The sequence below is a fragment of the Condylura cristata genome, unplaced genomic scaffold (assembly GCF_000260355.1).
Source record: "Condylura cristata isolate star-nosed mole 26May11 unplaced genomic scaffold, ConCri1.0 scaffold00024, whole genome shotgun sequence".
Lineage (NCBI taxonomy): Eukaryota > Metazoa > Chordata > Mammalia > Eulipotyphla > Talpidae > Condylura > Condylura cristata.
In genome coordinates this window covers 11,536,361-11,552,025 of record NW_004567125.1, presented here as the reverse complement: position 1 = coordinate 11,552,025, position 15,665 = coordinate 11,536,361, and the positions used below count along the sequence as shown (strand labels likewise).

The window sequence follows — 15,665 nt, the reverse complement described above, 5'->3', positions numbered from 1 at the left end:
CAGCCTAATCTTTCACCTTGACTTTGCAGAGCGTATCTCAGCGTGTCTCACTCCTTCTGAGGAGATGTTTCAGGCTACCCAAAGAAGGGAAAGTCAAGGACAACTAACATGTTTCAATATGTTCATTCTTTTCTTTATGGCTATCAAGATAGTTAGAGCAACACAGTAAATTTAGAACACAAAAGGCAAAGTTACTGATCACCCTCCAAGTACAGTTTTTAATTGCAAAAATAAACCTACTCACTTTTTTTTTAAATAGTACACCCCTTTCTGTTTTTACCCATTGAAGGCAGGTGGGCAGATAGGCAGATATAGATAGACAGACAAACAGATATAAAGGATAGCTAAAATTAGAATATAGTCACATATCTTCCTTACTCAATTTACAACTTAAAACAGTATAGGAATATTCCATGTTGTTCTATTACTTTCAATAATTACTAGCAACTGTTTAATATTCCTTAGATCACAGTTTAAGGGTCATTACCCTAGAAATAGGTGAAAGTATGATGAATAGCATTTATTATTATTGTCAGCCCTGGGCAGACACAAGAGATAATAATCTATTTTTGTTTTTCTCCTTCAAATTCTGGCAAATACCACATGTCAGCAAAACAAAAGTGAAACGAAATACATATTCAAGTATTTGGTTTTGCATTGCTAGAGATTTTTGATAGATTTACTCCATGTGACTTGCTGTTATCAAGACTTGGATCTTTCCACCATACCAAAACTTCAGTCACTAGGGAGTGACTGGAGGGAGGGAGGGCGGCATTGGCGGGTGGGTGAGGTGATAGAGGGAAGTGGAGAGGGAGGGAATGAGTCTGTCATGGGTCAAAGCATAAGTGCCTGGTTTAGGGGAACCATAGACCTAGCAGGCCGGTGTGTCTGATGGTGGTTGACATCATCTTGTGACCGAGAATCAAGCATGTAGGAATGATTCTTTGAATGAATGCCGGCATTTGTTGCTGTTAGGTTAGGATTGTAAGGTTGAGATTTAAGCTAAAACATTATTGCATAAGGGAAGATGTATATTACTATTCGCTTAAAAAAATATGCCATCACTTTAAAAATAGATATTTCAAATATAATGAATACTGACCTAATGCCAGTCCTTTAAATTTTCATTTAAAAGAAACTTTGAGGCCCTCGCTGGTGGCGCAGCGGGTTAGAGCACAGCACTGAGAGGCTGGAGCCGCTTCCGCATGAGTTCGATTTCCACCTGCCCCGGAGGTGACCACATGGCGTGGCAGACCTCTCCTGAGCCACCCGCTGCTCCCCTCAGCAGTGTATTTCATAGATCTGCCTGTTCTGCTCCCCACTCTGTCTCTGGTGAAGCCTCTCGCCGTCCCTGTGCCTCTGGCCTGCACCCCAGCTCTGTATGCACAAATAAATAAATCTTAAAAAAAAAAAGTTATTAAAAGAAACTTTGAGCCCTCCCTGGTGGCACATGGGGTTAGGACCTAGTACCGCAAGCTAACTGCAGTTGCTTTAGTGTGAGTTCGATTCCTGCCAGAGAGGTGACCCATATGGCACAGCAGACCTCTCCTGTCTCTCCGACTGCTCCCCTCAGCAGTGTACTCTGTCATTCTTCTTGTTCTGCTCCCCAGTCTGTCTCTGGTGAATCTTCTCACCTCTGCATTTCTGGCCTGTACCCCAGTTCTGTATGCATAAATAAATAAATCTTTAAAAGAAAAAAGAAGAAACTTTGAAATTACGAGGAGGGGTGTATGTGTGTGTGTGTGTGTGTGTGTGCACGCACACACACCCATATGTGTTACCTGAATGAACGCTCACTGTTAACTGTGTGGTAGCCTTTCCTACTAAAATGTATGTGTGTGTGTGTGTGTGTCTTTGTGTCTGTATGAGATATCTGAGAATACAGCATTTAGACCCCATTAGTGAGGGTAAAAATGTACAGATAAACTGTATCATTTATGGTTATGATATGGCTACTGTCAAAATAACAAGCTATTTTGACAGTTGCTTTATCTTTACTCTCACTGAGTCTACAATAAGAAACTAGTTTCTTAGCAACTAAAATATATTCTCAACAAGAGCATTAAAAAAGAAAGAAAAATCACACCAAAGAAAAAATAGACCATCTTTGATGTCTAGGCAAGCTACTCCTGTTGGTTGGGGATGAACTTGATCTCAAATTCTGAGATGCCCTTTGGCTCATCGGCTGTCTTTGGGCATCATAGCTTGTGCAGGCAGCTCTTTCTCAGTGTTCAGATTAGAGAAGAAGGGGTAGTTCATGAAAGATTTGGGAAGATTTTCTTTGTTTTCCTTTTTTTATCTTCCTTTTGGTGTTTTATTTTTTCTTGAAACCACTTCTGTTCTACAGGAAAATCTACAAGAACTAGCATAGAAGTCTGGAACAGAAAGCTGTATTTACATTAGTTGTCATTGTGACTTGTGGTCAGTGACTTATCTATTGTGTAATTAGCTAAAATGATCAGAATGAGGAAAGAGGAAGGTATATGTCTTCTTTAGCCTTTTGTGTTATGGCCATGAAATATTTTGAAACTTTCTAATGTGTCCATGCTCAAAGTATGGTCTAGGGGTTCCACAAACCCTTTCAGGGAGCAATGAAATCCAACTATTTTGGTCATAATGCTAAGACCTTACTTGCTTTGTCTCCTCTATCTTTCATGATGTGCAATGGAGTTTTCCAGAGGTGACATAAATGTGTGCCATTGTCACAGGCAGAATGCAGCACTATCTAGGAGAATCCCAAGTGCTTTCTATTAAGTTAAACATGAAAAATCTGCAAAAAAAAAAAAATCAGCTCACTCATTTTTTTAAATAGTATGCTTTCAGAAAAACACCCTATTTCAGTTAATATGTAATGAGCTGATATGTTTTTCCAATAAATTAACATCTTTAACATCTTAAAAGATCCTAGTTTCAGATTTCTAATATAATAAATACTGACAGATATAATCTCTATCAACAAAATTCCCTAGATTCTATAATAATTTCTAAGAGTGTAAAGGAGTCCCAAGGCCCAAATGCTTGAGAACCATTGCCTCTAAAATCTAGTCATCAATACCCAATTCGAGTTTGGAGAAGCCACCACCATTATTTTCTTTCAAATGCTGCAGGAGGTTTTGAAATGGATCCTCAAAAATTGAGTGAGTTCAAGATGTCAGACAGTTAGTGTGTCAGTCTCTCTCCTTTCTGAATTTCTTCTCACCCTTTCGGTAGAAAGAGACCCATTCTCTCCATAATTTTCTTTGCTGATGCTGTAGCAAATGCATGTCTAAGGAGAATGTCCTCTTGCTCAGAGGTACCCCCTACCAAATACTGTGAGCCAGATTGCCATTCCAGAACAAGAGCTGAGAAATAAGACATAGGGGAGAATGCAGAACGTGGAAGAAGGAGAGGGGGAATTGTTAATTAAGCTCTATTAAATATTAATTGAAATATAAATTCAAGACCTCACCAACTCCTGACAGTTATATAATCTAATTAAGTGTTAGGGCCTGTTGCCCCACAGTGCCATTGGGCGTATTAGGGGAATAAAGCCATCTTCTGCTCATAAACACCATGAGGGCTTTATTAATCCAAGGCCGTTGCCAATAAAGTAGAAGGGGAAAGTTGGCAATAATAAGAATTTTATGGAACAGGGAAGAGTGGAAAGGCCTATATTCATCCAAACAGGAGCACAGTGAACCAGCTGTGTTCTTCCACGTGCTGTGGTTTGGTCCGTGACATTGGGGCAAGGCAGGTGAGGTCCTATGTACCATTTTTTGTTTACAAACTGGGCTCCTGCCCTTGAGAAATGTCTATTGAATCCTTGGGACTAGTTTCAATTTTATAAAATACGACCTGGGGGTAAAAAACCTCTGTATATATTTTTGGCATGAAAGTTTTAAAATAATATCACTCAAAAGGGTTTTGATTGAATCTCATCTGTCAATAGCAAACAGAAATAAATTTTTTGGTGCTGTGGCATGACTAGGGTATGGCAGAAATGCCCCAAATTCTGCACAGATGCTGCAAGAGAAGTAGCTGCCTTTTCTTTCCCACTTTTCTCAAAAGTTGTTAGTGAAAGTGTAAAAGTACAAAGACTGTCTATACTTCCTGTACAGGCAGTAAGTTTTCAGTGTGCCAAATATTGCTACATAGAACCTATATAAATAGAAAGCATTTTTGCAATCATCAATAACTTCAAAATTTAAAAAGTTTACGATGTGTGGTTCTGAGATTTTTTTTTAGGTGGTGCAACTGAACTCTGGAAATAATCATCACACATTAAATCAACAACTCATATTCTTTGTTTTTCAAAAGGCTGAAATCTAATACGTCCATGACTTCTCTGTACAAAAGCAGGGTCATTGAATTCACCTTGTTCAACCTTATTCTTTTGATTGTTTGGATTGAGTTGTTGTTCTTTCTCATTGTTTTGTAACAGGACTTTAATACAGACAAATGTGCGTGCACACACACACACCTCTTGCTATTCCCTTGCTTTATTGCTAGCTAATACCTCTTCGTCATTGGTACATTTGTCCCCATGTGTGTGAGATGATATTTCAGGTTTAGCTAAGAAGTCCTGGAATTTAAAAATGCATTCTGCAGGAACATGTCTGCCCCCGTGCCTTTGTGAGTGACACTGGTCCTGCGTGGTTCTGACCCTTTGGTTCTTGGAAATGAGAGTGCTTTCTGCTCCCCTGGGCCCTGTGGCAGGCCGTCTGGGCTTGGGGCATGAGGGGGGAGAGTGTAATAGAATTGTGTCATGGATTGCTCCCTCACTCCCCGTATGTTAGCAATTTGACTGTGGTCTCTTTTATTTCCTTTTCAATTTGGGGCAGAGCAGTTTCCTAAAGGAATGTGGATAAAGACTCTCAGTACTGGGAGCAGGAACAATACAGTTGTAAGAATTGCCTCACCTTCTAAGGGGCCAGCATAGCCCTGAAAGGCCCCAGGAAGAAGAGGATTATGTTTAGAGTGGCCGGGAAGGGGTTGCGCTCCCTGACTGCATTCAGTCTGTATAAAAACAAAAATATTCCCTTAGCTTTCGGAAGGGGAAAAAAATCTACCTCGGCAAGACTGGATTGGGCAGTGTAGGGTTTAGTGTTTGGGGCCCACTGCCTGCCAACCAGCCTATGGGGATGACCGTGCGCCCGCCACCCTGCTGCCCACATTCCGGCGTGCTCTGGACAGGGATACAGGTCCCCTGCGCTCCCAGGGAAAAGCAGAGACCAGGCACCTTTCTCGAACTTGGCAAAGGCTTCCCTGTTCACTTTGGAGTGTTTCTTTTCTTGAAGCCAATGCTGGAACTTGGGTCTGTGCTGCTGACGTTTTAGAACATGAGAAAGAGCCGCAGTAGGAGCCAAGTATCTGCCAGACTGTGTCGGGAGAACCTTTATCATTTCTGTCAGATACATCACAACTCGCTTGTCTTACCATACATCTTCCTAAATGTGACAGAATATTCAGCTGTTATTAATTGAATACTCTCTAATTTAACTGCTTAGCAGGAGAAAGAGTGACTGGTTTGTTTCAACACGTAAAACTGGCATCAACCTGTATGTGGGTTTCAGTACAGTTGCATTTCAGGGCCTGAAAAAAATCCTTGTATAAAGAGAAATGGCTACCCTGCTTTTCAGAGGGGTAACAGAATTCAGTTTATTGTTCTAAAACAAATAGAGGGGTGTGTGTGAGAGAGAGAGATACACATATTAGGGTCATACAGATTGGTTTATGGGCCTGTTATACTTCATCAGTTTTTGTAGGTATGTTGTAGGCCCCTTAGCAGCTCCCCAAGAAGTTCCAGGCCCCCAGAAAGCTTGGTGTCTCTGATCACTCGTATCTGAAAGCTGGAAAGAATGAAGCTGATTATTCTGTCTTTATCTTTTTAATCAATAAAATGTAAACACAGAGCCCAACAGATTTCTCTATCATTCTGAATGTGATGTTAAGAATGAAAAGCTATCTTGATGAGAGAAATGAAGACATTAAAATGGAAGGATCCAAGCATGAATTTTGAGAGACTAAACTTAAGATTTTTCCCATCCTTGGACCTTGAGTGGAGAACAAAAGCTAGTGAACAGTCAGTTTCTGCAGCTGCTCTCAGAAAAACAACAGAAGGGCCCGATTCATTGATCTAGGGAGAAGTAACGTGTGGCTAGACATCCTACTCGACTTGCATGTATGTTTCTGGATACATGTAATTGTGTTTTCTGTGTTTTAGAAGATAAAAAATGCAGTCAGTGCCAGCTTGCCTCTAGCCACATGTACAACATTTTCTTTTCTTAGACAAATGCATTCAAAGGGTGGTGTTACGTAGGAGCCAGACTTGGCCTGAATGGAGGAAGCTCCCTTGACAGTGAGGTCCATGAAACAGTAGAACACACACACCCCGACCCCCTGTGTGAAGGTCAGCCGAGTACGAGTCGGTACTTTGCAGAGATAGATGTGAGTTCCACGACAGAGGAATGAGAAGAGCATACCTATAGCCCCCCGAATCGCCCATCATGGGACTATTAGCTTGAGCGTTCTGGAAAATATTATTACCCCCAGGGCGCCATGTAACTCCCTGGCTCCTGACAAATTGCCAGCATAGCTCCTCTGGGCTGCAAAGTTGGAGCTCCCATGGCAGACTGCCAGGGCTTTAAGAAGACTCTAGGGGGCAAGGTAGCCTCCTGGTGCCAGTCAACATTCATTGTCAAACCCAACTCAGAAAAAAACTTGCCTGCTCTCCCCTTGCACGGGATGCTAGCTGGCATTCAAAGGATATCTACGTTGGCACATTGCCCCTCATTTTAGGGGCCAGCTTTTGCCTTGGGATGGCATGGAGAAGGGGATTATTTGTACTGTGGTTTTTGATATAAGCCGGCATTGTCATATTATCTGAATGGCATTGCATAGGGATGGGTGAGCATAGAGACCACCCCCAGCCCACCCCTCCCACTGCCCTATATAACCCAAATCCTTGCCACAAAAAGGCTTAAGGATTTTTTCCCTTCTCCATAGTCTGTGGGAATAGTGACCTCAGTTCAAAACTTCAATTTATTTTAAAAGGCCCCTTTAATGTGGGCATTAAGAAACATGTTAGAAATTAGGAAAGGTTTATTTTCAGAGAGATAATGTATACATTTTACACAAAAAACATTCTGTACACATATGCTCACAATTATATTTATAATTACTTTGTTTTTTTGCTGTGATTCAAAAAAAAGTGCTTGACTGCAGGGCATTAAGGTACTCTAGCACTGCATCCATAAGCCCAGGGGGAAAAAAAAAAAAAAGCATGAAATAGTTTGGTAATTTAGTTTAGAAGGTGGATATAATAAAAAATAAAAAAACAAAAACATAAAATCTACTCCTAGAACAAAGCTGAGTTAAGAATTCCTGGTATGTTTCTTAACTCAACAAATTTCGTGTTTATAAGACAAATGGAGGCAGTTAGTATATTTAGTACAAACTCTGAATGTCTGTATACATAGTTTATATGAATATATGTGTTTAGGTTTATTATGGCATATAAATATATGCATAGAAAAGAAAGGTGGAGAATGGGATCCAGGGAATTCCTATTGTGATAATATAGCAAAAATCATAATTCAAATAGTTGTCAAAGGTAAAGTCTGGAGGAGGAGAAAATGTTTACATTAATGTAGCAGCTCGTTGAAGAACTGGCTGCTTATAGCTGTGGCGTGTTAAGGATTGAAGTAGGGGGAGTCTGGAACCAGAGGCACAGAGGTGGCATTCAGCCATATTTCTGAAACTACTGATCAAGGTATTTCTTTTGCCAAGAGGAAGATGCAACAAATACCTGTAAGCCCCTTATTGAATCAAGAACAGAGGGTCTAACAGTGACCTAGATACGGGACATCAGTCACTATCCCCAGTGGAATCCAGATTCTTGTACCAAAGGCATGTACCAATGTTGAAGTTCAAGGACATCCCCTCATGGGAATAATCTTTTAAATGGATTGACCATGACTTTGAAGGCTTAAATTTAAAGCGTACCGCTGGGAAAAGGCTCATGAAATATTGTTGCTGTTGTTGTCATTTTTTATTAACCCAATACCTGGAAAGTTCTAACCTAATAATAATTAGTCTTAATATGGGAACCTAAACTCTTCAGCTCACTCAAGAGCCATATTTTTTATTACTGTCTGAAGTTTGACCAAATGGGAAACACAAAGGATTTGATTAAAAGAGTATAAGTAACAACCCGACTTTTGTTTAATCTTTCAGACTATTGCAAGAGGTTTAAGGATTTGAGAGGTGTGATCTCACCCACCCTTTTAATCACGTAAATTATATTACCCATTTAGCATATCTAGACAGTGAAGTCAGTGTTTTCCCACTGCAGCCAATTGGGTATTGACAGAGAAGGAAGAAAAGAGTTCTAAAAGGCATTTTCTCAAACTGGTTTAAACCTGTTTTTTTTTTTCTCTCTCTCTTCCAAGTCATAGTATTTTGTAGCCCCACACAATTGCATCCTGGTGATCCCGCTCAATAGTCTGGACCCAGTAAAGCTCCAGTTTTGTTAACCCAGTAACCAAAGCCACGGTCCACATCGTCGCTGGACTGGATCTGATAAGACTGAACAGGACATATGCTTTCACATTTTTCACAATGGCACTTTTAGTTTTAGATCTGAACATGCTGCTTTGTGGTTTTCTGTGATTAGACCACTTACGCAAACTGAACTTTGACAGGTAGGTCTGCCGATGGGACAGCACGTCTGCTCAGAACCATCCCTAAGGCCCTTGGCCCCTCATATTTACATAGCACTTCATCCTTTACAACGATTTTTCCTCTTTGATCCTACATGTCCCCCCTGCCCCCCCAAACAAAACAACCCTGTGTTATTTTCACTTCTTACAAATCACAGATCTGCAGGTGGGACTTTGTGTTCACAAAACACCGTTGATTATTTTTACCACTTCAGTGGTTGTTTCCGACAACCGCCGTTTTCGTGTTCATTATTGCTTAAATACATCATTGCGCGGTGTCATGGCTTATGGCTAATAAACCTCCCACTCTGAGTGACTGCAGCCCGGCTTGGTGGGAAGTGACACTGTGAGCGGCAGGCAGACTCTAAATTCGCGGGTTTCAGATGTGCCTGTGCCAGGGATTGATCTCAGCTCCACAGAGTGGGGGCGCAGAAAAAGCAGGGCCCCTGTCTAATGGACCCTCTCAGGGGCTGGGAGGGAGGTGACTTCTGAGGTCCATGGTCTAGTGGAAACTGCCTCCCTCTCTCCTTTCTTACTCTGTCTCCATCAGAATCCAGGCTGCAGCCTTTCTTTTCCTTCCCATCAACCAGCCAAGTGCAAGACAAGAGTGCAAACTCTGAGATAAAATTATCTTTAGCCTCCTCAAAGTGTGCTAACTTTTTTTTTCTCACTCTTTTTTTTTTTTTTTTTTAAGTCAACAGCCAAGATGCTTGAAACTAAAATCTGGTGAGTTTTTTGTCTTCAGTATAGTCAGTTCCACTGAGTAACTGGCACAGTTCCTAGAGCATAGTAGGTGCTCACTGAATTCTAAATGAATACTGGCACAGGGCGCCACTAGGTGGATGGGGAGGTTCTGGGAGACTAAGCTTCCAAGCAGGCAGAACACACGTTGGCTACAGAAGAGTCGAGCTGCTGATTACCCCAGGTGGCCATGGCTGGAAGGGACTGATGAGGACCTTGAGGTGCAGCTCATCATGCTTTCTCCATCCCTGTTCTGGTACCAGGCTGCATATACTTTGTGGAAATGTATCACATTGAGCTGTAACACAGTGTGCTTTTGTTTAATAGATTTTATACTGCAATCAAGACATTCTTTTCAAGGACAGTGGTTGCTCTCAAGTGTGGTTGATTGTAGGTGGGAATGGAAAGTGGACATAGGGACAAATAGATAGGCGACATATTTGGACACTACTTCATGGAACCTTAATTTCCATATTCTCAGTGTCCCTTCCGAGTGCTGCCCTTCTGAGCGGCATTCACGTGCATTTGGGAGTGGGAGGACACCTCCTTAAGTGAAGCACACACATGTCATGCACCAGGAAGTCCAAACTCAGTGCCTGTCCATGATGCAGACGCCCGGATGGCTGGTTCAGCTTTGTCTGCTGGCTCCCATTTATGGTTTTTTTTTTTTTCTTTTGAAAGAAAGAAACATAAGGAAAACATTTGCTTTGACATTGAATCCACCCCCACATGTAGCAGTAATTGCAGGGCCTGGAGGGAAAAAAAGTATCATTCCAATTTGGGGCCAACCAGCCTTGACAATATTGTGTTAAACCTTCTGAGGAGAAGAAGCCACACTGGAGCAAGGCACCCCCAGCACAGGTGGACAGTGAGGGCACAGAGCCGGAGCCCAGAGAATCGCCCAGGGATGGGATGTGAAGGTGGCCATGTGCTTTTTTGAGCAGCCTCAGGGGAGCCTGGCAGCTACACACACAGAATAACTTTTGCTACTGACCCTACAAGGGACTTTGGCCTTGGGCTAGTCAAATACATTCTTCACAGAAGACACAACCACTTGACCTCCACGTAGAACTTCCCTGGGTCCCCCAAAAATCTGCCGCCTTTAAAAGCACTATGGAAACAGGAGCCTCTGAGTCGTCCCCAGGCAGACTGGCTTTCTCCTCCCATCTCCTTGTGTCTGCAAAAGTTCAAACACTAAGTCAAGTTTATTGTTTCTATCTCGTTTATTTTAAGTATAGTTTTACACTTTATTATGTGCAGTGACATCTTAAATGGAGCCTGTCACTCCATCTTGACTAGTGCTAGGGGCTAGCACCACTTACCATGTCACACATTTCAGCAGCCTGATTAACGGTATCAGAAAGAGCAGCTCCAGCTCCACCCCCCCCCAAAATAGTGCCCCTATTTACATGAGGCAAGACACTAGAATAATGACTCTTTTAGCTAAAGGGAGAGGGATTCTAAATCGTTCAAGTTTGGGGTAGCCTCTCTCTCGTCCCTCCCTCTCTCCCTTCTTATTTTCTTCTCTTCCTCTCTCTTTCTTCAGCTTTTCAGAGAATAATAAACTAATGAAAAGGTTTGATGTAGTTTTTCTCCAGAACATGTTTTGGCATATAGTTTCTCTCTGACAGTAGCATTTTGTTAGGTTAATGCACATCCCCAATATCCGGCCCTAAACAAAACAAAACAAAACAAAACAACTTTCTTTCCTCCCTCTCCCCTCTCCAGTCACCAGGCCCTTTCTGGAGCCCTGTCATTGTGGAGGTAGCCTAGAGTAATTTGAATATTTCATTCTCCCGGCTGCTAATGCAGCATGCCTTACAGATGGTGCTTCCTTCATCCTTCTGGACCTAGTTCAATTATAAATGAAAGTAGGGAGCTGAGATTTGTCTTTTTTGTCTCTGCTTAGTTGGAATAACACAATAAAGCTTGATGGGTAGGAATTTCTCAAACTGCCTCTCTTTTGCCTTGGATGGTTCTTGATTCCATTCTGCTCAGAGTAGTTGGGTTCCACTCACGTTTGAAGCCCAAGTGCAGTAATTTGGGGGGATATTTTCTTTTCTCTCACTTAGTTGAAGGTCATGTTCTAAAAGCACAAGTCACCTCTGCCCTCTCTCCCTTCCACCACACCTCTTTCTTTTTTATCTTTTTAGTTTCTCTATTATATCCATTCCTTAGCTCTGACTCCTTGATTTATTCAAAAATCTTAAGAAAAACCACTGCCCTCCTCTGTGCCCTTACAAGGCCTGTCCCTTCAAGTCAGCCCATCAGACCATGGAGGGGCGCATGGGTGGTCAGGGACAAGGATTTTCTTCACCTGAAACCCCCACCTCTCAAAGTCAATCTACAAAAATAGAATACACGTGTGTAATAAAGTATGCAAACTTATGAATGTAATCTCATATGCACATATTTATTTGACATTAGTAGCATTTAAATGTGTGTGTGCATTCCAAGAGACTTGAGCTTGGTGTGTTTTGGGAAGTATAAAAAATAAATATGAAATGAATTCATTTACTGGGGCATGCATGGTTTCTGGGAACATTTTGGTAAATAGTAAAGCATGCTGTATTTATTTGGGATCATTGTGGGGTTTTTCTCCTCCTTGTCCCCAAACTCGTGAGTGCTACATTTGGCAAATACAGTGTAATAGATGAGTTTAGAGGAATGACTGATTCCAGCATCAGTAATATCAATGAAGAGGGAAAAACCACTGAATGGGTTTCTCATGGATCACCTGACAGACCTTTCATTAGATGGTGTGAATGTTCCTTAAGGAACAATTATTTTTTAAACTTTACTTTGTTCCTCCCCTACTTCTGAAATCAGTTTAGCATGATCCACTCACAAACCTACTCCAGTCCCTACGTTCATTTTTCTGATCCACCTTGCATATGTAAAAGGGGGTAGAAATGTATTGCATTTTCTAAAAACCTCTATTTTTGTGAGTTTGAATCATTCAGATGAGGGATAAAGTGGCTGGTGGGGAAGGTGTCAGTGAAAAAGAGAAAGTCTTGGAAGGTTACCATCCGTGTCGCCCTGGGTGAGTGCAGGTTAGCCAGTGGCAGCCTGATATAAACTCTCATGCTTCTTGCAACAATTCTTGGCTCAACCTCTGGCTTCTTTTTCCTACTCGGGTTCAATGGGATCCAGCCTTCTCTAGAGAAAACAGTGTAAGTTAACAAAACGGGGTCAAGTTGTTTAGAATAAGATATTTTAAAAAATGAAATATATTTCATTTTCATATGGGAGCTTGATAGTGCACCCCTTGGGGATGGTTTTGTAGCTGAAGATTGACCCTGTGGTGCACTGTGGCTAAGTGCACCTGTGTGTCCCAACCCCCCACGTTACCTTGCTTGGTTAATGATATCCAAAGGACAGTAGGCGAGCAAGGAGTAAAAATTTGGGTCTTCAATGAAATTAGAAAGCCTCTGTCCCCTACTTTTCAGATAGCTAAAAAAAACATATTCATAACAGATTTTCTAGAAACACAGTAGTTAGAAATGCTGAGTAATCTCTGGTCATTTTCATACAACTAGTTAGGTTTCATTTACTTTCTACTAATAGAAAATCATACCATAAAAATTAAATTGGGGTTCCCATTTTAACTAGCTTGAATGTGTTGATCATTGATCTACTTTCCTCTGCAAATTTGAAATAAATTAGAAAATAATAACAACAGTCCTAGTATCTGCCATAATTTTCAATATACAAAGTATTTTGCATAAACATTGCTTAATAAATCTGAACAATTAAATTACTGTTTACAATCAAACTTAGGGAGATTTAAAGAACCTAACCAAAATAATGATTCAAATGCAGCATGTATGTGCCAGAATTATATTCAGCTGTAACAAAAACCATAAACACCTCTTTCAAGAAATGAAAGGTGAATATGAGTCAATAGTCTCATGATCCAAAATGGCTGCTGTAGTTCCAGTTATCCCATCCACAGTACAGACTGCAGAGCAGAAGAAAGGGCAAGGAAGAGAGTGGACTATCCCTATTGAAAATTTTCTAGAACATTAACCACACTTATGTTGGTACCCATTCCCCGGACTTGACTTATATGACCCCAATATACTCAGAGTATCTTGGCAATGTAGGTAGGTGGAAATGTTTCAACAATCTCTAAAAATGGGGCAAGCTTCTGAAATGGCATTGTATTTTGGGTTAGAAAAGAATTAGGAACCCTAGCCCCCAAATTTCCCTGACCAGGTAAGACAGATTGGGTGGAATTCGTCACTCTCTCCCAAGTCTTTAGGCAGATACTTTTTGTTTCCTAACACAGTAGCCTGCAAGTTCTCGTGGGTGTGCTGAGGAGATGGATAGGTACCCCACACTTTCTCTTGTCTATCAACCAGCCCACCGGCTTTGGGTGCCCTACTGTGCACACATCACTTCTCAGAGGTATCAAAGCTGGCGCTAGCCTTATTTATATCTTGTAAGAAAAAGGTGAAAATAGGGCACCTGTACACGGTGTGCGTTTGTGTGTCTATATGTAATATTTCACATTGTATATATTACTAGCCTCTTAATATGATTTTCCTCAGGTCACAAATCCATATAGAATATTTGACAGCATAGCTTGCTCTAATATTTTTGTTGCAAGAATGTGAGGATGATCACATTATTCACAGTGAGCACGGCCGGTCTCTTCAGAATGTCAGGAGAAACTTTATGGTGCTATGTGTGCTATCATGTCTTTTATTTAGACCGTAGATGCCTGGTCCCATAATTTAGTTGTCTTACTGTTATATTTTCAGCTGTGTTTCTTCTTTTAGCTCAACCATTGGAATTTGTCTAAATAATCAGAACTTGTCTACATAGAAAAAAAAAGACATTTTTTAATTGTGGCCACTTTGGGAAACATCTACATATAATGTGATTTGAAATGCACAATGAAATGTTGACTAGGAAACCTTTTCACCATCCTGTGTGAAATATTTGGGTCAATATTTACCATTATTGAAACTACTCCTCATGTTTGTTATGTCCAAAGACACTGTTCTTGCATGGAAGGCTTTGTTCATTGTTGTAAGCCAAAGTGCCATAACTGTAATTGTTTTGTGACTTGATCTTCTTCCTTAGGGAAGGCACAGATACCGATATACTATGATAAGAGATTGAAGTAGCACGGATGCTTCTTTTTTATTTTATTTTATTTTATTTTATTCTATAACAGTTTATTTTTACGTCATTTTGTACATTTTGTTTTTCATCTCAGTTGTAATCCTTGCGGGTTTCCCATCACCAAGTCACCCGTGTGCCATCACCATAGTCCCGTGCACGGATGCTTCTACCTACATGGTCACAGTATGGATACCAATGCAAACCACATTTTCAAAGAACACACAGATGATGTCTTGACAAGACATCTTTAAACAGACAGTTTAAAGTCTTATATACGTACAGTCCTGCTCATAACCCCTCCATGACTGTATCTGTGCCTAGAAAAATTAAGTGTTATCTTGTAAAAAATATGCCTTGGGTATATTACAGATGCCTGTGTGTGCATGCACATATGTCTGTGGGTGAGTGAGTGTGTGTGTGTATGTGTGTGTGTGTTGTGAGAGAGACTGTACACACATACTATGGGGCAGGTACTAGCTGTCCTTTTCTGATTGAAGAAAACCAGACAACTTGTGTGCTAACTTGCTTTGGAAGGCTAGGGAGGGAGGGGCGGGCCTCAGCTCCTCCATGAAGATGATTGGCTCCTGATAATGACTCTCCTCTGGTGCCAGATTTAGGGTAGGAGGAAACAAACAGCTAGTGGAGTTGAAACTGTTCCAAATGAATTTCACCTAGTGCAAGTAGGAGAGAGGCAGCTCATTCTGGATGCATTCTGTATGCTGAGCAATATTGTAATGATTTTTCACACTTTCGCTCCTCTTTATACCTCATAGCGATCCTGCCACATAAATGTGATTCTTCCCAGTTTACAGGTGAGCAAACAAACTGAACCATCGAAGTTCAGTAACTTCCCTGCATTCAGGCATCTATAAGAGGCAGAGAAGTCAGATTTTAACTCCAGATTGTCTGATTATAAAGTCATCCGATGTCCACAGTATCATGGACACTTGTGTCACTGTGAGTCAGATCCCCTCATTCTTTGGGGGTCTAAAATGCCCCTTCCAACACCACTATGAGAAATCATAGCAACTTTACCTGCTGCACTCACTGACTTGGCTTTTCTTGATTGAGCCCATTAAAAAGTATTTATCA

At 41.1% G+C, this 15,665-nt stretch overlaps 1 protein-coding gene across 3 annotated transcripts in view; it reads left to right on the top strand.

Moving 5' to 3' along the window:
• Positions 1 to 15,665, top strand: part of PBX1 (pre-B-cell leukemia homeobox 1) — a 300,166-nt gene that overhangs the window by 169,626 nt on the left and 114,875 nt on the right. The gene's annotated exons all lie outside the window — the stretch shown is intronic.